The sequence below is a fragment of the Budorcas taxicolor genome, chromosome 8 (genome assembly GCF_023091745.1).
Source record: "Budorcas taxicolor isolate Tak-1 chromosome 8, Takin1.1, whole genome shotgun sequence".
Taxonomy (NCBI): Eukaryota; Metazoa; Chordata; class Mammalia; order Artiodactyla; family Bovidae; genus Budorcas; species Budorcas taxicolor.
Window position 1 is genome coordinate 41,229,042 of NC_068917.1, and position 26,366 is coordinate 41,255,407.

The following is a 26,366-nucleotide window of genomic DNA, read 5'->3' on the forward strand; positions in this document are numbered from 1 at the left end:
CCAGCGGAGCCTGGCTAGGATGTCTCGGCTTGCTGCTGGGCAGCAAGGACAGTGTTTTATGGCTGAGACTTCTGAGCCTCTAGACCGACATGGGAGGTCCAAGTAGGCTAAACGTGTCTGCCTACCAACCCCTTAACAAGTAACTCAAGCAAGAAGCTTGTTATTAGCCGAGAGGAGTCAAACTGTCCCGTAATTCAGTCACCTACGCGGAACAAGTCCCACCCGGCGCAGGTGTGCTCTTGAGTTGAAGAGTCCCGAGGTGACCCCAACAGGAATTAGGACTGGCTGCTGCTGCTGCTGCTAAGTCGCTTCAGTCGTGTCCGACCCTGTGCGACCCCATAGACGGCAGGCCACCAGACTCCCCCGACCCTGAGGTCACTCAAAAACATGGGATGACAGCAATATGGCCTGAATTGTAACAGTAAGTTCAAGCGCCTCCGGACCCCTCAGAAAGTAGTTAAACTAGCTTGCTACAACTTGTTACTCCTGAGCTGTACCTCTGCCTTACAAAATGTGCGGAAGAACCACACAGACCTTACTTAAGCCTTTGCACTACCAAAGACAGATGGCTGAGTACCAGGTGTTCTGCAAAGCTGAACATTTTTTTTTAACTTCCTGTAGAGACTCCAGCTGGGTCCCTTGTAGCGTTTCCCCTAACGTCTCAGCTAAGATTGGGCAGAACCTTACACTTCTGAGCACACTTGGGCTGTCTTATATGCTGTGTTTTCTACTGCAATCCACTGATTTTTGCTTCTTAAAATATCTGAACAGGTGCATTTACTGCACCCTGGAAGTTTTTTTCTCACCGGAAGGAGCACTGCAAAGACAGGTGAAATATGGGTGATTAAGTAAAGCTAATGGGATTATTGGGTTACCACGTTTGTTTAGTCATTAAATTAGAAACAAGGTTTAGGCTCCATTACCCACCTAGATACACGTCTGAACTTCCCTAACATGTAAACTCAACTGGGACTTCTCCAACTGTGTATACTGAGGACCACAACCTTCCTTAAAAGTTAACTGTATATGCTAAAACAATAACAGTCATTTAGGGCTTACTGTGAACTTCATATTTGTTTGAAGAGCTTCACATATATTAACAAAATTAATTTTTATAATCATGCAGTGAGTAGGTATTATCTCCTTGGTACAGATATGAAAACTGAACTGAGATTAAGAAATAGCTACTAAACACCGGGGTCCTTGGAAGCCATATGCTGCATTGGACTAGGAACCTAGTACGCCAAATTAAAAGTCTGAAAACCTGAATTCCAGTCCATTCACAATTTGCAGACAGGTAATATTGCACAAATAACATTTGGTGAACACAGTAAACCAAGACTGCTATTTTTAATCTGAAAAATGAGGGTGACATACCAGCTTTGCTAATTTTGGGAATTTTTGAACATTAAAGAAGGTAATGTACAATGTCAGAACACTTCAAAAGCTGTAAAGCATTGAATCTATTAATATTAAGCGCTTTAGTTTTGGAAATTGAATTCAGCCTACTAGAAAATCAACTGGATTCATGTCACAGAAGACAATGTTGTATCCTTATTATACTGAAATACTTCTATTGTAAATTATAATGAATATTAAAATTTTAGCCATATAGTAGGTTAATTTATTTGGGTGAAATTAAAAATGCCAGTTATAAGATGGGGTTTGTATAATGGATACATAGATTTTCTTTGAAGCTTATGTAAACTACTGTTCACCTCAGACACTACTAGTAAATTTTTAAAATATGTATAATGCAGCAAATTGATAAATTGATACACTACTAAATAATATAGTCTAATTTTGAATATATTGAAGTCCATTAGACCTTTGAAAATATAAAGTATTAAATTACTACGCATTAATGTTTCTATTTATCACATACATGTCAGTTACTTATACAGGTACAATACAAACCAACCAATACTAGATGTTTAGATGATTTTTTAAAGTGTTACAGAGAATATGATAGTGCTGCTGCTGCTGCTAAGTCCCTTCAGTCGTGTCGGACCCTGTGAGACCCCAGAGATGGCAGCCCACCAGGCTCCGCCATCCCTGGGATTGTCCAGGCAAGAACACTGGAGTGGGTTGCCATTTCCTTCTCCAGTGCAGGAAAGTGAAAAGTGAAAGAAGTCGCTCAGTCCTGTCTGACTCTTTGCAACCCCATGGACTGCAGCCTACCAGGCTCCTGAGTACCTAATAAAATTAGAAATCTTGGTAGCTGTTCTCTGTGTCCTGTGTTCTGAAGCTCAGACCAATTTATCTCTTACGAGGATTATTATAGAAGTCTCCTAATGATCTCCCTACTTCCAATGAATTCTCCACCCATCCCGTACCCCTGCAACCCATCTTCTGTACTGCAAGTCAAAATTATCCTCCTAAAATAAAAACTGGATCATGATTCCACCCAACTGAAACACCTCACTAATTTCTCATTACTATCAAAGCTTTGCAGTCTGCGTCGCAATGGCCAAAAAGAATACGGTGACCAAGGATGTGGGGATAGACACTGAAGTGAGTCAAACCTCTGTATAAGCTAAATATTCAATCAGTTCAGATACCATTAGGTCTTAATAAAAGACACCTAAAATTACCACTTAAAATATTTAATTTTCCTTTTAAATATTTGAATAAAATTAAAGTTTGGGGGTGATATGTCATTTTTTCCCCTAGGCCTCCAGTTCTGTGTGTGTTTCATAAGATGGGGAACTGCAGGAACAAATAAGGAAAACACTGGAACTTATTTTATGACATCTAATCATAACACAATTAAAAAATTAAATATTTCTTTTTCCAAATAAAAATAAAACTACATACCTAAACTGAAGTTGCAAACTCAATATATATAGCTGTCAGTTTCAGTCAATCCTTTTTATTATGTATTATTGTTATTATTGCTGTGTGTACTGTTTTATGTTATTTGTACAGGCTTTGGATAATGATACAGCTATGAATAGGACAGAAGTGACCTTCCTCTCATGGAACACACAATAAAGCCAGTGAGATACCAACATGCTTCTACAAAAATGGCTAAAAATAAAAACTGACAAACACTGGCGACAGTGTGGGGGAACAGAAACACCAGTAGAAATACACATACATATTGGCTTCTCTGGTGGCTCAGAGGGTAAAGCGTCTGCCTGTAATGCGGGAGACCTGGGTTTGATCCCTGGGTTGGGAAGATCCCCTGGAGAAAGAAATGGCAACCCACTCCAGTATTCTTGCCTGGAAAATCCCATGAACGGAGGAGCCCGGTAGGCTACAGTCCGTGGGGTCACACAGAACAAGACATGAATGAGCGACTTCACTTTCACTTTCATGCATCAGACACATACACAGAAAGTTTTATAGCATTACCCCTGAGGCTCAAGCAGGGACCCAAAAATCTATTGGCAGTTAAGTAGAGATATAAATGTCAGTACAGTTCTACAATGGAAAACTATACAGCAATGAAAATAAATGAATTATTGCTACCTATAATTGAATGGCTAAACTCACAAATAAAACTGTAAATGAAAGAAGCCAGACCCAAAAGAATACATGCTGTGTTATTCCAGCATGTATTCTACTTTTAAGCATCCATCTAGTTTTAAATGTGTTTATATAACATTTAAAAGTAGATAAAACTATTCTATGGTGTTAGAAGTTAAAATAAGGGTTACCTTTGAGAAGAAAGGGGTGGAACAATTGAGGAGGGGAAAGGAACCTCTGGGGTGCTGCTTATGTTCTGTTTTTTAACCTGGATGATAATAATTGTATAATTCATCAACCTGTACACTTATGGTTTGTTTTATGCATTTTATATGTGACATTTAAAGTAAATATTTTCAAATATTTAGTATGTTAATTTTTATATATTTTTTTAATTTTTGTGCATTTATTATAGCAATTTTCTTACTCATTTTCACAAATGGACTTCCCAGGTTGATTTAACTTGCTAAACAAAGGGTAAAACTTCTGAACCTTCCCCTTCCTATTGAATGAAATTTTTTGTTGATTAGAAAGAGGAAAACATGAAGGGAAAAACAAATGAAAAGGAGACTGAGCTACTTTTTCCTTTGGTCCAGTTGACCCTTAAGAATCTCTGTAACTGAAGGAGTTTTCTCTCTTTTTTTGTTTCCTTTACTCGGGTAGTTTTATCAAGGTTGTCAGTAACTCACTATGAAATGTAATACTCCATTACAATAATTTTGTTAGTTTAATTTTTTAAGTTTTCTCAACCATATTATATCTCAGCCCTATATATACTGATATTTCAAACCCTTTTTAGTTGCAGGCAAACAATATGCAGCCATACCTTGGAGAAAATGTGGGGACTGTTCCAGAGCCTGCAATAAAGTGAGTCAAATGAATTTTTTGGTTTCCTAGTGTATATAAAAGTTATGTTTACACTATACTGTAGTCTATTAAATGTGCAATGTCATTATGTCTTTAAAATGTACAGACTTTAATTTTAAAATACTTTATTGCTAAAAAATGGTACTCATCATCTGAGCCTTTAGTAAGTTGTAATATTTTTACTGGTAGAAGGTCTTGCCTCAATGTTGATGTCTGCTGACCGATCAGAGTGGTGAGTGCTGAAGGTTGGGGTGGCTGTGGTGTTTCCTTTAAATAAGACAACAATAAACTTTGCCAGATCAAATGATTCTTCCTTTCACAAATAGTTTCTCTGTAGCATGCAAGCCTCTTTGATAGCATTTTACCCGCAGTAGAACTTCTTTCAAAATTAGAGTCGATCCTCACAAATGCTTTACCAACTAAGTTGATGTACTAATATAAATCCTTTGTTGTCATTTTAACAATCTTCACAGCACCTCTCTCCAGAGTAGATTCCATCTCAACAACCCACTTTTTTGTCCATCTGTAAGAAATGACTCCTTATCCATTCAAGTTTCATCATGAGGTCACAGCAATTCACCCACATCTTCAGGCTCCACTTCTAATTCAGTTCCTTTACTATTTCCCTACACCTGCAGCTCCTTCTTCCACTGAAGTCTTGAACCTCTCAGAGGCATCCATGAGGAGTGGAATAAAATTCTTCCAAATTCCCTTAATGTTGATAGTTTGACCTCTTTGCATGAATCTCAAATGTTCTTGATGGCATCTAGAATGCTTGAACTTTTCCAGAAGGTTTTCAATGGACTTTGTCCAGATCCATCGTAGGATAACTATTACCACAATAGCTTATGAAATGTATTTCTTAAATAATAAGACTTGAAAGTCTTATGACTCCAAAATGACTCTTTCATCCATGGGCTACAGGACAGATGTCATGTCAGCAGGCATGAAAACAACACTAATCTTGTTGTACACCTGGATCAGAGCTCTTGGGTGCTCAGCTACATTGTCCATAAGCAACAATATTCTGAAAGTAATCTGTTTTCTGAGCAGTAGGTCTCCACAGTGGGCTTAAAACATTTAGTCAACCATCTTGTAAACGGACAGGCTGCCAACCAGGCTTTCTTTTCCATTTATACAGCACAGGCAGAGTAGATTTTACATTATTCTTAAGGGCCCTAGGATTTTCTACATGGAAGCCTGGCGTGCTGCGATTCATGGGGTCGCAAAGAGTCGAACCCGACTGAGCGACTGAACTGAACTGAGCATTGGCTTTAACTTCAAGTTACCAGCCACATTAGCTCCTACTAAGGTAGTCATTCTCTCCTTTGAAGCTTTGAAGCCAGCCATTGACTTCTGCTTATTAGCTATAAAAGTCTAGATGGTATTTTCCATTGTAAGGCTGTTTCATCTACCTTGAAAATTTGTTGTTTAGTGTAACCACCTTCATCTTAGCTAGATCTGGGTAACTTGCTGCAGATTCTACATCAGCACTTACTGCTTCACTTTGTACTTTTATGAGATGACTTCTTTCCTTAAACCTCATGAATCAACCTCTGCTAGTTTCAAATTTTTCTGCTATAACTTTCTCACCTCTCTCAGCTTTCATGGAATTGAAGAGAGTTGGGGCCTTGCTCTGGATTAGGCTCTGGTTTAATGGAATATTGTGGCTGGTTTGATCTTCCTTCCAGACCACTCAAACTTTCTCCATATCAGCGAAAAGGCTGCTTCACTTTATCATGTGCATGTTCACTAGCATAGCACTTTTAATTTCCTTCAAGAACTTTTTCTTCGCATTCAAAACTTGGCTAACTACTTTGCTTGAGAGTCCTACCTTTTGGGCTGTCTTGGCTTTTGACTTGCCTTCCTCATTGAGCTTAGTCTTTTCTAATTTTTTATTTAAAGAGACACACAGTTATTCCTTTCACTTGAATACTTAAAGGCCATTGTAGGGTTATTAATTGGTCTAATTTGAACAGTGTTTTGTCTCAGGAAGTAGGGAGGCTCAAGGAGAGGAAGAGAGAAGGGAGGACAGTGAAGTAGTCAGAACACACACATTTATCAACTGTTTGTCATCCTGTATGGGGATGTGGTTTGTGGTACCCCCAAACAATTATAACAGTAACATCAAAGATCACTTATCACAGATCATCATAACAAATACAAAAATTAAAAAATTCAAAATATTGTGAGAATCACCAACATGCAACACAGAGATACAAAGGGAGCAAATTTTGTTGGAAAAATGGTACCCATAGACTTGTTCAATACAGAGTTTCCACAAACCTTCAATTTGTAAAAACTGCATTATCTACAAAGCACAATAGAACAAGGTATGTGTTTTTAATTGTTTTTAAATATAAAGGGGGATGATATAAAAATAAAAAAATTTAAAAAATTTTTTCTCCTAAGTTTGTTGACATCACTTCTGGTTAATAAGGAAAACAGCAGGTCCATTTCTGATAGCATATGACAATACCATATGCATGTCAATCAACTGCTTTGTGTATAAGCCAGAGGTTTAATGGAAGAAGGTGTATTGCTTTACATTGTAAACCCCAGCAAAAATTATGTGGAGTAATAAGTCTATCTTATATCTAGCCATTAAATACTATATAATTTCCAAAGTATTGGAGTGCATCTGATTTATTAAATCAATCCTTGGAGAAGAACTATTAATTCACTCATTCAAGCTTTATAGGAAATGGCACTCTGGTATGAATTATACAAACAAAATGTCCTATTTGATGGAGAAATTATCCCTGACAAAATCAGAAACAAATTCTGCTTTTTTAAAAATACATGTACATATTTGATCTAAGTGTCATCATAAGTTAATACTTAACTTTCCACCAAAAAAAAAAATGCTTGGGGATCTTCAGCAAGTTAATTTTAATTGAAAGACTTTTGTTTATATATATTTTTAAGTGCTCACTCCCACTGTGGAAAACTGGCATTGCCTGCTAAAGTTGAACATATGCATACCCTGTGACCCAGCAATTTCTCCTCCCCTAAGTCTGCATCTACATATAGATCAAAATACATGTTAAGAGGAGCATTATTTGTAATTAGCAAAATCATATTACTAAAGATAAAAGGTAAAGGTCAGGATTTATAGGTTTAATAACCATAGAACAAGCTATATATTTCATGTAGAGGCCAGGTAAGACACTTCTAGGCCTCAGGTGGAGCCAGAAATAAAAGGTGGAAGAAAAGTTTTAGGCCCATAAAGTCCCTGTGGTGGGAAAATGTGGTCAAAACCGACCAGGAAAAGACAAAAGTTCTGCTAGTAGTAAGCTTGTGATGGGTGAACCTGAGAAGGGTTAAGATTTGTACCAGAGTCAACAAAGACATCACTGTGGTAGAAGGGGAGGAATTTAGGGGGATATTAACTGACACCATATCAGGGTCCCAGTCTAAGTACACCTCTTCCATAATGATCATAAAGTACTTGTAATTTCACAGGATATCCTGAATCACTAAGGAGTACTGTATTCCTCCACCCTCAGGCATAAACTTAAAAGATCCTTTCATTGAGAGAGACATCAGATATGCTACTGCTACTGTCTCTGATTATAATAGAAATTAAAGGGCTCTGCATCTTAGAAATGAAATGTGTGTATTAATTTGGAAGAGACCACAAAATGTTGCTTTAACAATCCCTGGTTTTCACAGCATTGTTGCTGTTCACTAAGTCGTGTCCAACTCTTTGCCACTCTGTGGGCTGCAGCACACCAGGCTTCTCTGTCCTCCACTATCTCCCAGAGCTTGCTCAAACTCATGTCGATTGAGTTGGTGATGCTATCTAACCATCTCAACCTCAAGCCCCTTTCTCCTTTTGCCTTCCATCTTTCCCAGCACCACGCCTTCCGTCTTTCCTAATGTGTCAGCTCTTCACATCAGGTGGCCAAAGTGTTGGATATTCAGCTTCAGCATCAGTTCTTCCAATGAATATTCAGGGTTGATTTCCTTTAGGATTGACTGGTTTGATCTCCTTGAAGTCTAAGGAACTCTCAAGAGTCTTCTCCAGCCCCATAATTCAGAAGAATCAATTCTTCAGTGCTCAACCTTCTTTATGCTCCAACTCTCACATCTGTACATGACTACTGGAAAAACCATAGCTTTGACTATGTGGACCTTCATTGGCAAAGTGATGTCTCTGCTTTTCAATATGTTGTCTAGGTTTGTTTTAACTTTTCTTCAGGAGCAAGCATCTTTTAATTTCATGACTGTAGTCACTGTCCACAGTGATTCTGGAGCCCAAGAAAATAAAATCTGTCACTGCTTCCACCTTTTCCCCTTCTATTTGCCATGAAGTGACAGGACTGGATGCCATGATCTTAGCTTTTTGAATGCTGAGTTTCAAGCCAGCTTTTTCACTCTCCTCTTTCACCCTTATAAAGAGGCTCTTTAGTTCCTCTTCACTTTCTGCCATTAGAGCAGTATTGTCTGCATATCTGAGGTTGTTGATATTTTTCCTGGCAATCTTGATTCCAGCTTGTGATCTGGCATTTTGTATGATGAACTCTGCATAGATGTTAAGTAAGTAGGGTGACAATATACAGCCTTGTCATACTCCTTTCCCAATTTGGAACCAGTCAGTTGTTCCACCTCTGGTTCTAATTGTTGCTGCTTGACCTGCATACAGGTTTCTCAGGAGATAGGTAAGGTTGTCTAGTACTCCCATCTCTGTAAGAATTTTCCACAGTTTGCTGTGAACCACATAATCAAAGGCTTTCACATAGTCAATGAAGCAGAAATAGATGTTTTTCTGGAGAAATACATATTAGCCATTTGATCTCCAGTTCCTCCGCCTTTTCTAAATTCACCTGGTACATCTGGAAGTTCTCAGTTCACATACTGCTGAAGCTGAGCTTAAAGGTTTTTGAGCATAACCTAGAGAGGATGTGAAAGGAGCACAACTGTACAGTAGTTTGAACATTCTTTGTCATTGCTCTTCTTGGTGATTGAAATGAAAACTGACTTTTCCAGTCCTGTGACCACTGATGAGTTTTCTAAATCTGCACGTATTGAATGCAGCACTTTAACAGCATCATCCTTCAGGATTTTAAATACCTCAGCTGGAATTCTATCACTTCTACTAGCATTACCAATCTTTTAAAAACTCATTCCTCTATTAAGTTCTCTCTCAGAAAGGTGGTTTGCTTCATCTCTCCAGCAATAGCGCTTTCAGTATCACAAAGATTAAAAAGTCCTAGGCTTTTTTTCTGCAGAAGAAAATTCTGCCTTATAAGGGATTTTCATATTCTATAGTTTCCCTCTATTTTATCAAATTCACTGAACTTAAAATATTAAATTTTAATATTTCTGTTCCTGTGAACCTGACTGCTCCTAATCTTTCTTTTATGTTCAGATATTTCCAGCAAGAAATTCTGTCTGATCAATGAGTTCAGTTTTTGGCTTGAAGCTTTATATTTCCTAGGGACTTTGCACAGTCTACAGTGATCAAGAATCCTGTTCACCTTCCTTAAGTGCTCTTCCAATCATGCATAACTGATGTCTCATAACTCAGATAAAGTTGTAAATGGTGTCTCTTCTTAAACTAATGTTAAAATAGCTTGGGTCCCGGCAGGGTCAGCCAACAGGGAAAGACCGTGTGTCTGTGCTGGATAAAGAGGAAAATCTCCCTAGAGGTCTTGAAACCCCCAGGGAGTGGAGGCCCCAGCCGTGGAGCCCTGCAGTATATGTGTGGTAACACCATGTCTGTGCCCCTGCTCACCAACGCTGCCACTGTGTCTGGAGCTGAGCAGGAAACAGCTGCGGTTATTTTTTTACATGGACTTGGAGACACGGCACAGCTGGGCTGATGCCCTCTCCACCATCCGGCTCCCTCACCTCAAGTACATCTGCCCCCATGCACTCCTGGTTTGACCTGATGGGGCTGAATCCAGACACGCCAGAGGATGAGGCTGGCATCAAGAAAGCAGCAGAGAACATCAAGGCCTTGATTGAGTATGAGATGAAGAATGGGATCCCTGCCAATCGGATCCTCCTGGGCCTTTCACAGGGTGGAGCTTCATCCCTCTACACAGCCCTCACCTGCCCACACCCTCTGGCTGGCATTTTGGCATTGAGCTGTTGGCTACCTCTGTATCGGGCCTTCCCCCAGGCAGCCAATGGTAGTGCCAAGGACCTGACCATCCTTCAGTGCCAAGGGGAGCTGGACCCCATGGTTCCTGTATGGTTTGGGGCCCTGACAGCCGAGCTCTGGTCCATTGTCACACCTGCCAGGGTCCGGTTCAAGACGTACCCAGGTGTCATGCATAGCCCCTGTCCTCAGGAGATGGCAGCTGTGAAGGAGTTTCTCCAGAAGCTGCTGCCTCCTGTCTAACCAGAGTTGCTGTCCCCCAGCACAGTCCCCCTGCTAACAGGTGACTCAGCATGCATGGCACCATCTTGGATCTGAGCCAGTTGAGCCCCTTTCTCACCTTTCTGGACCCATCCTCTTCCCACAGGTCTCTGGGGCAGACAAGTCAAAGCCTGGCCAGGCCCTCCTTCCTGGTTTCCGCCCCCTGGCTGTCTGCCGCAGGGGGTGGGCTGCTTTCTTATCCCATTTCCCTGGAGGTGGGGCCCTCCCCGCGACAGCAGTATTGGAGGGGCTATAGGCAGCAGGAGAAAGGGGCCCAGCCGCTGACCCACTCACTCAGGACCTCACTCAGTAGCACCGCTTTGGGCCCTCTCTGGTGACCTCAGGGTTTGGCCCATGGGGCCCTCCCAGGCCCCACCTCCTCCCCACTGCAACTGATTCTGCCCAGATAATCATGTCTCCTGCCTCCTCTCCAGCTGCTTCTCAATCATGAGTGTGTCCATGGCCCGACCTCTGGCTGCTGTGGGCTCCCTGCCCCCGCGCAGGAGTGTGGGTGAGGGGGACAAGTCTTTCTCGAGGAAGCCTCACCTCAGCTGTTCTGATGTGGGGGCTGGGCCCTGCCTCACCATTACCCTCTGCTCCCGAAGGCCTGGAGCGTGCAGGGCTGGACTGAGGCTCAAGGTCTCCCCCAGCTGCTTCACCCCACATTGTCCCCACTCTAGATCTGGGGGAGCTGGGGAGGAGTCTTCTGTCTCCATATAGTTTTTGGGTGTTTTTCTTGTTGTGTCCTGGATTCCAACAAAATTAAAGAAATTGCTTCAACTCTCAAAAAAAGAGGCTTGGATCTTTGTCATATTCATTCTCTGTTACGATAAGCTGTAAAATATGACCACAGATTTCTCCCATGCATCTATGCAATGACTACTCTTCCTTCCATCAAGAGGTTATCTATTTCCCCACTCTTTGCATCTGGACCCTTATTGTGACTTGATTTAATCTGCAGAATGTGGCAAAAATGATGTTCTGTGACTTCCAAAACCAGATCTTAAGAGACAATGCAGCTTCTGCTTTCACCTTATTATGCTGCTACCCTGAGACCATCAAAAAGAGAAGCCAGTCTAACCTTTTAGAGAATAATGGTCACAAGGGAAAGAAACTAAGCTCCCAGTGGACACCACCAAATGTCAGACACGTGAATGAAGCTACCTTGATCTTCCAGCCCTATTATCTTTCGGTTCAACCATCTTTCAGCTGAATGTTTCTGTACCAATTAATTCAGGTAAAACCAGCAGATAAACTGTCAACCCATCCAGAGTATCATTTAAAAATAATATTAAATCATTGCTGCTTTAAGCTACTAACTTTTGGAGTTATTTATTATGCCACAATAGATAATTGATAGTATATATTTTTTCTTTCAATCTCTCACCTTGGTGATCCTCTGCCCCTCCATTATTTAATTCAGAAAATACAATTTATTTTCTTTTTTTTTGGCTTTAGTTTCAGAACTGATAGGCACATAATTGATATGTGCAAAACAATTATTCAAAACTTTAGCATCGTCACTTTTATGATCAAGAGATCCTTTCCTCTCTTTTGGAGACCTCTGATGTACTTTCAGTTTTTCCTGCTTTGCTCATTTCAACTTATTCTTCCTGTCACATGACAGAATACACTTAACTTTCTCTTTAAGTAGTTTTCCTTCATTAAGAGATATCTTATCTCTTCTAAAAGTAGCTTGTGCTTAGTCATATCTGACTCTCTCACTCCAGGAACCGTAGCCAAACCAGGCTCCTCTGTCCATGGGATTCCCCAGGCAAGAAAACTGGCGTGGGTTGCCGTTTCCTTCTCCAGGAGATTTTCCCAACCCAGGCATCAAACCCACATCTCCTGTGTCTCTTGCATTGCAGGCAGATTCTTTACTGCTGAGGCACCAAGGAAGTTCTCCTCTAAAAGGCATACTAAATTCTTCCTCGGCATTTTTCTATAAATTTAAAACTTTTGTACAGATTTCTTTATATTTTTGTCTTAGTTTACACCATAACAAGCATATTGTTCACTGGATTTAGATTACTTGCTAAATGTTTCCTGATTTTATCTAGCCCCTTCATTCCTATTTTGTTGGCTGTCCTCTTCAAGTGAGTCCTTAGCTTGTGAGACTATTGAGGTTCCAGTATCTTTTCAGACGCTTCTGGTTTTTTTCCTTTCAAATAAGTGTATCCTTCTCAGCAATTCATGTTTAGTTACTTGGTATATTTTGTTCCTTTTTGGAAATAGCACAGCATCCCAGGACATCCTCTGTAAATTCTTCAGGTCATTGTCTAGTTTACTATAGCAGCACAGGTCCTGGTCTAGGTTCCCTAGGGCACCTGTCTAAATCCTTCCAGAAAATGAAGTCCCTATTTCTAAGCTGTGATTTTTTTTGGAGCAGTGGTTCTCAAAGTTTGTTCCAGGAATTGGCAAGGTTAAAATTGTTTTCATTATAATACAGAAATTTAATTGGCCTTTTCTGCTGTCATTCACAATGGAGTTTTCTGAGGCTACAACTAGGAGTGATTTCATCACTGCTCTGAAGGCTAATGGAAAGGCAACTATATTATTGTATTTCAATATTTTTGTTTTAAAACCTGATGTAAAAGCAATAAATGTCAGTGGGTAGACCCACAAAGACAATTTTCAAGAGTATTAAGGTGGTCATAGGACCAAAACATTTAAGAACAGTATGAAAGAACATACCGTTAAGAAAGGCTGAATTTTCCTTAACTGTCAGTTCTTGGGATGCTCCTTTGACAAGTCCCTCCTGTGACTCCCTTTCCTTCCTTAGGGCATTTGATCCAGCAGATGGGTCCCAAACTGCTGCTGCAACTGCTCCCAAACATTAACGTACAGAGGAAAATTCTACTTGAACCCGCAATATTTCCACTGTTATACCGGCATAGGCCTATTTATCAATGGCTTATGAGCTAATTCTTGTTAAAGAAACACCACAGTTACAGAAGAGACTAACATTAGTTTACTTCCATTTTCCCACACCCCTTTTCATATTTGCCATATCTTTTGCCAAAGATTCTCCATTCACCTGTTGCTTGGCAGACCTTAAACTCCCACTACTTTTTTAAGGAGGTCACGTGTGAACTAGATTCTGGGTTCTTCCAGGCTTGGAAATAAGTTCTTCCAAAGACTGTCCATAATGAGACTGCAGAAGTCAGCCTACCTCCTCACCCTGCCCCACTCTACCCTTCCTCTTAGAGGTGACATTATTATTTTTTTTACATGATCAAACTTGGAAAGGATTTCACATCACTGAGTCTTTTAGCTACTAGTTCCACTCCCACAATTTTAAAAAAAAAAAAAAAAAGATTAGCTGCAGATTCTATATAGAAGGCAGAAAAAATTTTCCCTTGTTCTAACTTCCTGTAATTTAACAACAGCAAACAAAAGAACAAAATAAAATAACCATGAGACTAAAGGTGCAAACTGTGTGTAATCCTTGTAGTTCAGTAACTCAGTAAATGGATATTCATTGAGTGCCTACTTCATACCCTGAAATGTCAGAGATGCTGGTAATAGTTGTGTACAAGGTAGGTATGGCTTTGCCTACATAAAGTGCCTCAGTGATGCCTCTGAGAAGGCCAGAGTCCCCACCGATGATAAAAACCACTTCTATTGACCTAATTTCATTAGCTGTACTTAAGAGGATTAATTATCTAGCAGCTGTACTGTTTAGTCTTCTTGATCCTTTATTTTCATATTAGGAAATCTTTTGTCAGCACCATGTTTTCCACAAGAATATATTTTCATGAAATCTATATCTAACGTTTGATGCTATTTCAGCTTTGTTTTCCTTTTTTTATACCTAGACTTTGCATAAACTATTGGAGAACATCACACAGGCTCAAACTGAGGGACGTTCTATAAAATCACATGGGGTTAATTGGCTCCTAAAGCAACAAAGACAAAATACTTCATAGGATTTAATTCAGTCTCACAGTATTATATTCCCAATGCCTAGGATACAATTTAAATTACGTCACAAATGGTGACATGAAAATCCCAGTTTACATGGGAATGAACAGATGTCAAAACAGAGATCACACAGATGTTGAAATTGTCTGATAAAAAATCTAAAGCAGCTGTTAATAAAAAGTTCCAAGTAAAGGCAAATACTCTGAAATGACTGGAAAGATAGAAACTTAGCAAAGAAATAGAAAATATAAAGAAAACCCCAAGAGAAGTTTAGGGTGGGGAAATTAGGAAGACGGTGAGGCAGTCGGTAAGATGTTGGTCAAAGGGCATAAATGTGCAGGTAGAAGATGGATAAATTCTGGGAACTGAATACACAGCATTGTGACGATAGTTAACAATACTGTATTACACACTTGAAAGTTTCTAAGAACTAGATCTTAGGTGTTCTCCCAGAAAAAAGAAATGAATATCATGTGGCATTAAGGAGGTATTAGCTAATGCTACAGTGGTAATCATATTGCAATATTTAAGTGTATCAAATCTACACCTTAAACTAATACAATGTTATGTGTCAATTATAGCTCTATGAAAAAAAAAAAAGGAAAGAAAAAAGTGAAGAGGACACTTTTAGATGCTCTTTTTATCAGGTTCTCTTGGGGAGCAGTTATTTCCCAGAGAGCAACAGTCCAAACATTCAAACAAAAAGAACTGAACTGAAAAAAAAGGCATACAAAAAATAAAATTAAAAAAAAAAGAAACAAAAAAGAATTATAATATATCAAAAAGATGAAGCTAAAGGCTTCTGAGAATGTATAATGAAATCTGAAGTAAAAGTGAAACATTTTCCCCTAAAGTTTAAATTGCCCTTGTGGGATGCATATATTTAAACATCTTAGAAGGGAGATTTAAACTTTGAGAAGAAACATATCCCAGTAGGCATCTCAAAAGAACTGAAATTTTAAATAACTAAAGGGAACCTGAGATAGATTATTTACTACATTTGATGTTTTGTTTAAGTACATGTGTATAACTTCATAGCTAAAACCAGCTGTGACTGGCAAACAACTGCCCATCAGCCCAGCTGGGGAGTGAAGATGACTCTAAAATCTAGGGAAAAAGAATAATTAGCATTTCCAACCCAGTTGCTAATGTAAAAGAAAAAAATGCTAGAAGATAGTATCGTTCTTTAAATAAATTAGGCAAAAGTGTTTTTTTTTTTAAATTTAGAACTGAAAATACAACAACAACACAAAAAAATACCTTACAGAAGAATGTAACAGAAGAGTCATGAACTTGAGGGCAGATCGATAGATACAATCTAAGTTGAACAGAGGAAAAAAAAGATTCTCCCCCTGCCAAAAATGAACAGAGCCTCATGCATCTGTGAACAATACATAAGGGCTAACATTCACATCACTGGAGTTTCAGAAAGAGAGGAAAGAGTGCATTATTGTATGTGCGCGCGCACACACACACACACACACATATATATATATATATTTGAAAAATGGCTAAAAATTTACCAAATTTGGCAAGAAACAATAAGCTATAGATTTAAGAAGGTCAGCAAACATGAAATAAAAACACAAATGAACTTGAATCAAAATACATTACAATCAAATTGCTGAAAATAAAGTAAAGTAAAAAGCAAAAGTAAAAGACAAACACAATCTTGGAAACAGCCAGAGAATAACAATGCATTTGAATAACAGATTCAAATGACTGTGGCGGCAGAAGGAAGGATAACATTTTAAAGTACCAAATAAAAAGAGATGTCAACTCAGAATTTCAAAATTCTATATCCAGTAAAAAAAAATCGTTCAGAAATGGAGATGAAATAAAAACATGCTCAGATAAAAGGAAACTTAGAGAATTTTTTTGCACAAAAAAAAATCTGCTCTAAAAAATTGCTAAAGAACATTCAGATGTGAGGGAAGTAATATCAGATGGATATAAACAACATAATTCTAAATAATTCATAGGTCAAAAAGGAAATCCCAAATTAGAAAAGATTTTAATTTCAATGAAAATGAAATCTGAATAAAACTGGGAAGGAAACACTTTAAACTGAATGAAAATCTAAATATATTACAAAATTGATGAAATTCAGCTACAGTAATGTTTAGGGGGAATTTTATAGCATTAAATACCTATATTAGAAAAGAAGAAAACTTTCATATCAACAATCTAAGACTCAAGAAACTTAAAGAAATGAGAAAAAGAACAAAATAAAGCCAAAACAATCAGAAGAAATAATAACAGCAGAGATAAAATTGAAAACAGAAGAAAACAGAAAATTAATGAAACTAAAAGGTGGTAGGTCTTTGAAAAGATTAAAAAAAAAAAAACACTAATAAATCTCTAGCAAGATTGAAAAGAAAAAGAAAGAATTCCCTGTCATTCCAGGGGTTACAACTATGAGCTTCTACTGAAGGGGCCCTGGCTTTCATCCTTGGTCAGTGAACTAAGATCCCTCATATGGCACCGCTTGGCCAATAAAAAGAGAGAGAAGACATATCAATTACCAATATCAGAAATGAAAGAGGGGATTAATACTACATAGTGTATTAATACCACCATAGATGCTGGTACACGATTTCCAGCATCTCTCAAAGTATAAAAGGCAGAATGGAGATGAAAGAGCGTGAGCTTTGGAGCTGACAGACATGGGTACAAATCTGGGTGCCTTTACTAACCAGTTGTGATACAAAGTCAATTCCTTCATCTTTCATATACAAAATGAGGCTGGTAAATGTCGTTGTTTTAGTCACTAAGTCGTGTCCAACTCTTTGCGACCCTATGAACTATAGCCTGCCAGGCTCCTCTGTCCTTGAGTTTTCTAGGCAAGAATACTGGAGTGGGTTGCCATTTCTTTCTCTTCCCCACCCAGGATCAAACCAGTGTCTCCTGTATGAGTTCTTTACTACCGAGCCACCTGGGAAGCCTGTAATATTTTAACTCAAAGAGCAAAAGATAAGATTTAAATGAGATTAAAGTAGATTCCATAGCTCAGTCAGTAAAGAATCTGCCTGCAATGCAGGGGACCCAACTTTGATTCCTGGGTCAGATTCCTGGGAAGATCCCCTGGAGAAGGAAATAGCAACACACTCCACTATTCTTGCCTGGAGAATTCCAGGGACAGAGGAGCCTGGCAGGCTACAGTCCATGGGGTCACAAGAGTCGAACATGACTTAGCGACTAATACCACCAAAGTAGGTTAAGAGCCCAGCACAGAGATTGTGCCCAGCAAATGATACTTGCTTACTCTCTCCTATCAGGAATGACATCTACCAACAATAAGGATAAACAAGGGGAATATGTTTCTTTGTTTTTATTGCCAATTATATAAATTCATTATTAGATAGCTCTTATATGTAAAGGTTTCCAATACCACCTTAGCATGCTGAGCAAAAGCTGTTTTACTTATCAATATCTTTTTATCTATCTAGCATTTATCTCTTTACCTCTCTATGTATCTAGCTATGATTAAAACCAAATGGGAAATCAAATTTAATGCTACTTTTGATCATTCTGTTTGATAATTTAAAATTTCAACTTAGTGTCCATTGAGGGACACCTTAGTGGTAATCATAGCATTAATGCGCCCAATAATGTGTAATTTTATAAAGTCCACACTAGATGGCAGATTTTAGGCAGGATTTTCTAGGTCACTAATTACTAAGTTTCTTCTACAGTCCTTAGCTGTCCTTGATACTTACTTCTGATTTCCTCTTTGTGGGTGACAGTTCAGTTATATTGGTAGTTGAGATATTTGGGAACCTTGTTGCCAGGTAGACAAATTAGAAAAGGTAAGCAAAAGGAGTGAACAAATACCAATCACTAAAACTCAAACATCTAGATCCACTTTTACAATATTTATTACTTTTTGTTTTGTTTTGTTTCTCCATACTTCACAGCTTACAGGATCTTAGTTCCCTGACCCATACTCTCTGCAGTGGAAGCTCAGTGTCTTAACTACTAGATGGCCAAGGAAGTCTCAATATGCATGATTTAATTTCATATAACTTTTTACCTTGTTAGATTAAAAAAAAATTACCCATTTTTCAGGAGAGTTAAGGAGTCTTAAGGAGGATAAGTAACCAAGGCAAGATTCCAGACATCAAGCAGGCAAAATCTAGGACTGAATCCAGGTCTGTTTGCCTCTAAAGACAGCACGTGGGAGAAAGTAGAATCTGTTACTATTTTCAGTTTTGAAAGTGATTTATTTTCCTTTTAAGAAATAGGAACTTTTATGTTTCTGGACTGCAGGATAGAAGAACTGTAAGAGATTGGAAAGCAGAAAACAGACATTCAGGTAGTGCCGGGAGCCACCACGGGAGATCCCACCCATGACAAGGTCATGTGGAAGAGAACTGTTAAGCAAGGCTTCAGAACTCAACAGGCTCCCTAGGCTTTCTTGAACATCTACCTCAAAACCAGAATCTGTCTGTTTTACTATTTCATGACTTTCACCAACTCCTCTGACATTAACAGGGGGCTATTCCTGACCACCTTTCTCTGGAGAAAATCAACTTAGGGCTATAGCTAGTAAGTCTCCTGGACATGAGAAGAATATTTCCAATCAAAACCCCTCTGTTAGCATTTTAGCTTGCTTGGCAGATATATCCAGACTCTTGCAGATACACATGTGATTATTTACAGCCTCCCAACTGTGAGAGGCACGGAAAACCTAAAACATAGAGCCTTTCAAAGAGTTAAAAGTTATTAGAGTAGTGCTAAGCATAGGATTTCATTATTGGGCCAGTGCTTGTTGCTAAGTTCCCATATCTCTTATCCACTGTGTACCTGGGAGTGCATTAGTTAACATAGTTGGAAAGTAAGAAAAACAAGTGTAGCCTTGAAATTAACCACATAAGACTTTTGAGCTAATTGGTTCTTTCTTGTAACTCACTGCACCTTTGCTTCCTGAGAATGTAACTCTGTTTAATACTTTTTGAGGCTGACATAGATTAGAAATATAAGAAAAAACATTTCAAGGGAAAATAAGTTTTCTGGTTGAGGAGCCTTTATCAAAAGAGGGTCATAAAATGTTCACAGGCCTCCAAGGCCAGAAGATAATGTACACAATATTGTTTATGGGAAGGGTTTGCAGAAAAAATCCTGGTTTCGATAAAGACAAAACAGTTGTAATGTTTGGGCTGACTCTGTATGACTTTGCATCTTTCATTTCCCTCTATGTACAAGTAAAGGTATAAAAGACCCTTTTGAAAATAAAAACAATGGGCCTCACTTGAAGAAGCTTGGTCACCCTGTGTTTTTCTTTTTTCTCTTTTTTTCTCTCTCACTTTCTTTTTCAGGCTGATCCCTTGGAGCATAGAGGCTCCCTGCGTTCACTTATCTGCCCGGGTTTCTAAGACCTGAACGGGAAGACGTTCTGCGTCTTCACTCCCTCGGGAGACCGGGAAGGCACCTGTGGCCTCCGTGAACAGGGCAAACTTCTTGTCTCGAAGTTTTATTGGCTTTCTATGTAAACCAAGGAATATCAGCCTCTTTCTCTCCTCTATTTTCTTATCTACAATATTCTTTCCTTATCTCTCTCTAAATCATCCGCTGACGCCGTTTTTCCTTCAGGTTCCCCTGGATCCTGCGGGGGCTGGGCCCCGGCAAGATAGAGCACCAACGCAGACATAGACGCTGCAGGGAGAGAAATGCTAGGCGCTCAGGCTGACTAGACTAGAATAGGGCTACCTGTAGACTGATCTTAAGTTCTCAGACCTAAAAATATTTTTAAAAGATAGGAACGGCATTTAAATCTGCACAGGGACCCAACCTGTGCAGGAGATTATTTCTAGGATTTCCCTCTCTGACCTTGGTGCCCTGCTTCTCCTGAGCCTCTGTTATGGATTTCCCTGCTGCCTCTACATAGGATACATCCACTCCACTCAGGCGTGAATGTACCAGCTCCTCAGAACACTGTTACTAATGCCTATCATTTATTTTCAGCACACAGTTTTTGAGCCCCTACTGTAAGCCTGCCCTAGGCCATAATTGCCAATATAAATCAAAAGGAGGCCCTGCTTCATAGTTATGCCTCTAATTCCCTGTCAAATTATGAGCTCCATTAAAGTTCATTTTGTAATTTCCTGTAATAGACCAGACTGGTTAAGGGAATGACTTGATGTCAGACAGACCTGAGTTCAAGTCCTAGTTCTGCCATTATGAGTCATGAAAATGTGATCACACAGAGCTTCCATAAGCCTCAGATTCCTTCTTTATCAATTGGAGATAATGATAATATAAGTATCTATGGGAAATATGGATTGGTTGCTACATCTAATTTTCCTTAATAATGAAAAACTTTTAAAATTAGGAATGCAATTCATTGGTGTATTTCAAAAGGTATATTATTTTTCTTCATTATCAATAAAAGGAGTTAGAAATTAACTTTAAAGAAATGAGGAAATGACAAAGAAATTAACTGAAAAGTCATAGTCAGATATGCACTCACTGCATCCTTCAAAAGAGGGGCGACTTAGGTTCCACCTATTTTCATGAGTTTCATCAAATACCAGACCTATTTGGGGGTGGAAGAGAAAAGGCAAAATTTTAAAAGAAATGTATGTTATTAAATGAAGCATTTGAAATTCCTACAGAGCACCAGGTGGGGACAATGTTTTCTAGACTAGACCTAGGAAATAGAATGTGGAATCAGTCTGTCCTCCCCATCCCCCCAAAAGCTGTTCACTTTTTAATGAATTAAAAAAAATAGTAACCAAAAAACCATATTAAAAAAAAAACAACAACAAAAATTTCACACACTGCCAAAAATGAAAAATAAAACACTAAGATGTAGCAGATTACTCTCCAGACAGGAACCAGTGGTTCTGGACTCAACAGTTCAAGCCTAGAATTAATGTCTGTTACAGAATCATCATGAGCACAACTTACTTCCAAACACAAAAATTTTGTAATGATTAAAAAAAAACTAGTTCTGATCACTTTTCTAACATAGTTATTCAAGTTTAACTAATATTTAAACTGAATTGGGTGGAGAAGGGCAGGAATCCACATGTATGGACCAAGGGTGGGTGCAGAGACTTTGTCCTTGCTGCCATGCAAGGCTGAGACATTCAGCTGGTAAAGAAACAGTCCTCTTTAGGTCAGACAATTTATTATTTCCATAGCCAGCAACAACAGCAAGATCCACAAAGGTGCCAGCTCCCTGTGTCCTCTGCCCCACCAGACCACACTAAAGCAAGAGGTTCAATAACAATTCAACATGGGTGATAAGGAGCTCTGGTTCTGAGTATCCAGTTTTATACTAAGCAGTTTTGAGTATTTCATGCTAAGCAATTTTATACCATGGAGCTGTACCCTCAAGTGTGGGGAAGAGGGGCATTTCAAGGCAGAAGCCCTTACATCTTACCTGAACCTGGAAGGCAATAAGAAAATGTCTTGTAACAGCCTCCAGGAGGGATAATAAAGAGGGTGAAAAATGGCCTTGTAGCAGCTTCTTCCAACCCTCCCATTCTCTCACATTCTGAGAGGAGTATGGGGCTTTTTACCAAGACTTAGATCTCCTGAGGTTAATTTAAGTCTTGTCCATGAGGCCTATATGGATGTTTGCAAGTTCATCTGCACAGAGCAGTTTCCCTGCAACTTCACCCCCTACCTTTCACATCACCAGTCAAGAACTCTCTTCAGAAACAGAGGCCACCCAATCAGATATCCTACTTATACAAATCCTTTTAATCTGTCCTAGGCAACAGAGATACTACAATCGGTTAAACTTACAGCAGTTGCTATACTCTGTGAATAGGACTGTGAATAGGTAGAAGGAAATTGGATTGGGTTCCAGAAACTTGATCTTGTTCTATTGTCTGGAGTGTTAGCTGTTAACTTCTGGAGTCAGCAGCTGCTGGGAAGTTATCTGAGAATTCTTAGATTAAGATTCCCTTTTGGTCAATGGTGAAGTTGGAGGTGTCAGTCTGCACTAAAAATTGGCCAGATGCTGCTCTGCAGACCGGAGCTGAGGGAGATGAATGGACCTTCCCCAGTTCCATCCCTCCCCAGCAGTTAAGGTTGTCCTGTGCTTGGTATCAGTCCCTGTAGAAATCATGTCACCCTTTTACCAGTCCTCCCCCCGCCTTATTCACACCACACACCCAGACTTGTTCCAAGGTGGCTCAGTAGAGTCTTCCTTATACAACTTCTACCACCTAGAAAATCTACGGTCCTCTGATAAACGGACAACACTAGGAGCACTGAAGAGTTGTCATCCCAGATCCCTGATCATTATCATCATTATCTGTAATGGCCCAAATCTAGCAAGCTTAGCTGGGCAGCAAAAGAACATCAAGTTAACTCTCCCACCTCCTGGCTTATCTTTGATACTCACAAATTCCAGTAGCCCACAGTCTCAGAGGGAAGACATGGAAGGAAAAGAGTGAATGAGTTAATTACACAGTCTATTTGCCAACACCAGCCTGGTCCAGTGCCCCAGACTGTGTCCCAAGTTCCCTTTGCTACTTGACTATATTGTTAGCAGTTTGGGTATGTGTGCCAGGCTTCCTTGGTATCAGATGCTGGAATCACTGGAGCTTATTTTTAGGCCCAGTTCTGACTTGTAGATGAATTGCTATGCCCTGCACAATACTGCATTTGGGTGGCCCTGGTCCTTACCTGGGAAGCTCAGGTCAAATCAGCTTGTTTCCATTCATGCTCATCCTCTGAAAGTCCTTTTCCACAGGCATTTATATGGCTCACAAACAGAGGGCATGAGTCTTCTGCAATCTTATGCCATGTTTGGCCCCTCCAAGCTGAGACTTGATTATCCAGTTTTCCTGTTGCCAGGTACCAGACTACACTGCTAGCCCATAGCCCAATGCCATGAGTCAATGAAAATATAATAAGGCGTATCTGGGGAGGCATTTTTAGATCCCTGCTTACAATTATGCCCAATGGGCAGAATTCCCTTTTCCATGCATAGTTTTACACACCTTTCTTTAGAGCCATACAGCTGTGCCATTCTATTACACTCCTGTGTAACGGGCCCCAAGACCACACCCAGGGTTCAATGATTCACTAGGCAGACTGACAACAACATTCAGCACATAGTTGTTCTCACAGCTAAGATTTATTACAGTGAAAGGATATAAAACTAAGTCAGCAAATGGAAAAAGTGCATGGTGCAAAGCGTAGAGAAAACCAGACACAAGCTTCCAAGAGTCCTCTTCCAGTAGAGTCATACAGGACACACTGAATTTCCCCTCGACAGGTTGTGCCAGTATAGGTGGAATATTGTCTACTGAGGAAGCTTGTTAGAGATGATGTCCAAGGCTGTTACTGGGAGCTGGTCATGTAGGCACCTTCTGCCCAACACATACCAAAATTCCAGACTCCCAGGAGGAAAGCAGGTATTCAGCATAAACCACACTGGTTTACAAACAGTTTAAGTACAATGAGCCACTTTTATCAGTTCTGTGAATGGTGGGAACTCTCCCCAAAACATATCCTCATAAGTAGGACTTTCCAAGGATACACCAGTTCTTGGCCCTTGGCCAAGGCATCTTTATAGTAAAATTATCAGTAGGACCTCCTGCAACAGGGTGAGGGCAATCTGCCATACTGATCTCAGTTACGCCCTTAGGGGACCTTTACTTAGCCAGTTAAAACAGGTCCCATTAGCCACACAGACCTACATAAAAAAGCCAGATGACTTCATCCTTAAGTTTCTAAGTTTCTAATTAACCTTTTTTTTTTTTTTTTTTTTGCCTAGTGCAAGGCAGCAATACAGGCACAGCTAGTAAGTTGAAGCTGACCTGAAATCCTTCCAGAGCTGAGGGAGTGTGATAGGACACACAGACAAGCACAACCCCAGAGATCGCACGTAGTAACCAGAGGAACAAGGAGTTCACAAATATTGGGGCATGCGGAGCAAGACATACATTAGTTAGGCAGCACAGGTTATCAGGGCCCCCATGTGGCTTTGTACTCTAAGACCTCCCACTCTGGGTTCTCAATCCAGTTCAAATGATGCGGTTCAGTCCTTGGTTTCAGAGGGACGGCCTGAGGCAGTCAGTTCCAGTTTTACTTGTCTTTAATATCAGTTCAACAGCTTCACAAGTGTGGACAACATCTACAGGTGTTCTGCAGGAAAGTGCTGACATTGGGGTCACCCCCTGTGACCCCAATGGGGTCACCCCATGGGGTCATCTCATGTTCAGTGCCTAGGCTCAGCAACCAGTTTAATTCAGAGTTCATATTTGAAAAAGCACATAATTATTCCTTTAGGAAAAGGGCAAGACTTCCAGGAACAGCTCTGAAAACCAAAGATCATTAATACCCTTCCTTCTCCCCTGTTCCCAGGGCCTGGGCTTTTACTTTTCCCTCCATCATTACAAAATCAATTGTGTCCTATTCAGCAAGAGTAACAACATTTTTTCTATTCTCCCCTACTCTCAGCTAGACCATTTGTCTGGAACAGTTGTATGCAAGAGGTATAGAAGCATTTTTACAGAAAACATTTTTGTATAACTTAACCAGAAAGGCACAACATACTCCAAATTGGTCAGACTGAAACCCCGAATTTTTAAAAAATAATTATAATGGGCTTCCCTGGTGGTTCAGTTGGTAAAGAATCTGCCTGCGATGCACGAGACCCTGGTTGGATTCCTGAGTCAGGAAGATCTGCTGCAGAAGGGATAGGCTACTCACTCCAGTATTCTTGGGCATCCTTTATGGCTCAGCGGGTAAAGAATCCTCCTGCAATGCAGGAGACCTGGGTTTGATCCCTGGGTTGGGAAGATCCCCTGGAGAAGGGAAAGGCTACCCACTCCAGTATTCTGGCCTGGAAAATTTCATGGACTGTTAAGCCCATGAGTTCGCAAAGAGCTGGACACAACTGAGTGACTTTCACACTTCTTTTGTCCTAATCATTTATCCAGGGAGCACTCTAGAAAAGGTCAATCCCTTTCTGGGGACAGCTGCTTTTAATAATCAAACTGCCTTTCTCCTTACCAGGAGAAAGGTGAGGGAAGTAGAGTCAGGCTATCAGACTGCCACTGCAAACTGCAACTAATTTAGAAAGCTGAACACAAGTCAACAGCAGTGAGACAGCCTGAAATGGGGTCCACAGTCTGACCTTTAGTAGTGGGTGGAGGTGTCACACTCCCTATGATGTACCCTTCCCCAACTTGTAGCTTTTGCAGGAATCATGTTAAGAATGCATTGAATCTCTGTATCAGAAATATAGAGCTGATCAGCAGCTCAATTTCAGATGGCCCCATCAGAAATAAGCCCTTTTCTGTGGACAGAAAAGGTCTAGCAAGGATCCATGATGTTTCCACAATTTAGTCTACAGAGAAGTGTCCTAAATGTATAACTATTCCAGATCTGAGTTTTCTTTTCTGAGCAGAACTTTGTCAGCTTTTAGTTTGTCACCGTTGCTGCTGCTGCTGCTGCTGCTGCTAAGTCGCTTCAGTCGTGTCCAACTCTGTGCGACCCCATAGACGGAAGCCCACCAGGCTCCCCCATCCCCGGGATTCTCCAGGCAAGAACACTGGAGTGGGTTGCCATTTCCTTCCCCAATGCATGAAAGTGAAAAGTGAAAGTGAAGTCACTCAGTCATATCCGACTCTTAGCGACCCCATGGACCACAGCCCACCAGGCTCCTCCATCCATGGGATTTTCCAGGCAAGAGTACTGGAGTGGGGTGCCATTGCCTTCTTCTTGTCACAGTTACTGAGGGTGAAATAGCCCAGACCAGGTTTCA

At 40.0% G+C, this 26,366-nt stretch overlaps 1 pseudogene; it reads left to right on the top strand.

The window, feature by feature from the left end:
* The first annotated feature begins 10,043 nt into the window (after positions 1–10,043).
* LOC128052755 (acyl-protein thioesterase 2-like) lies at positions 10,044–10,690 on the top strand (annotated as a pseudogene).
* Positions 10,691–26,366: the final 15,676 nt, after the last annotated feature.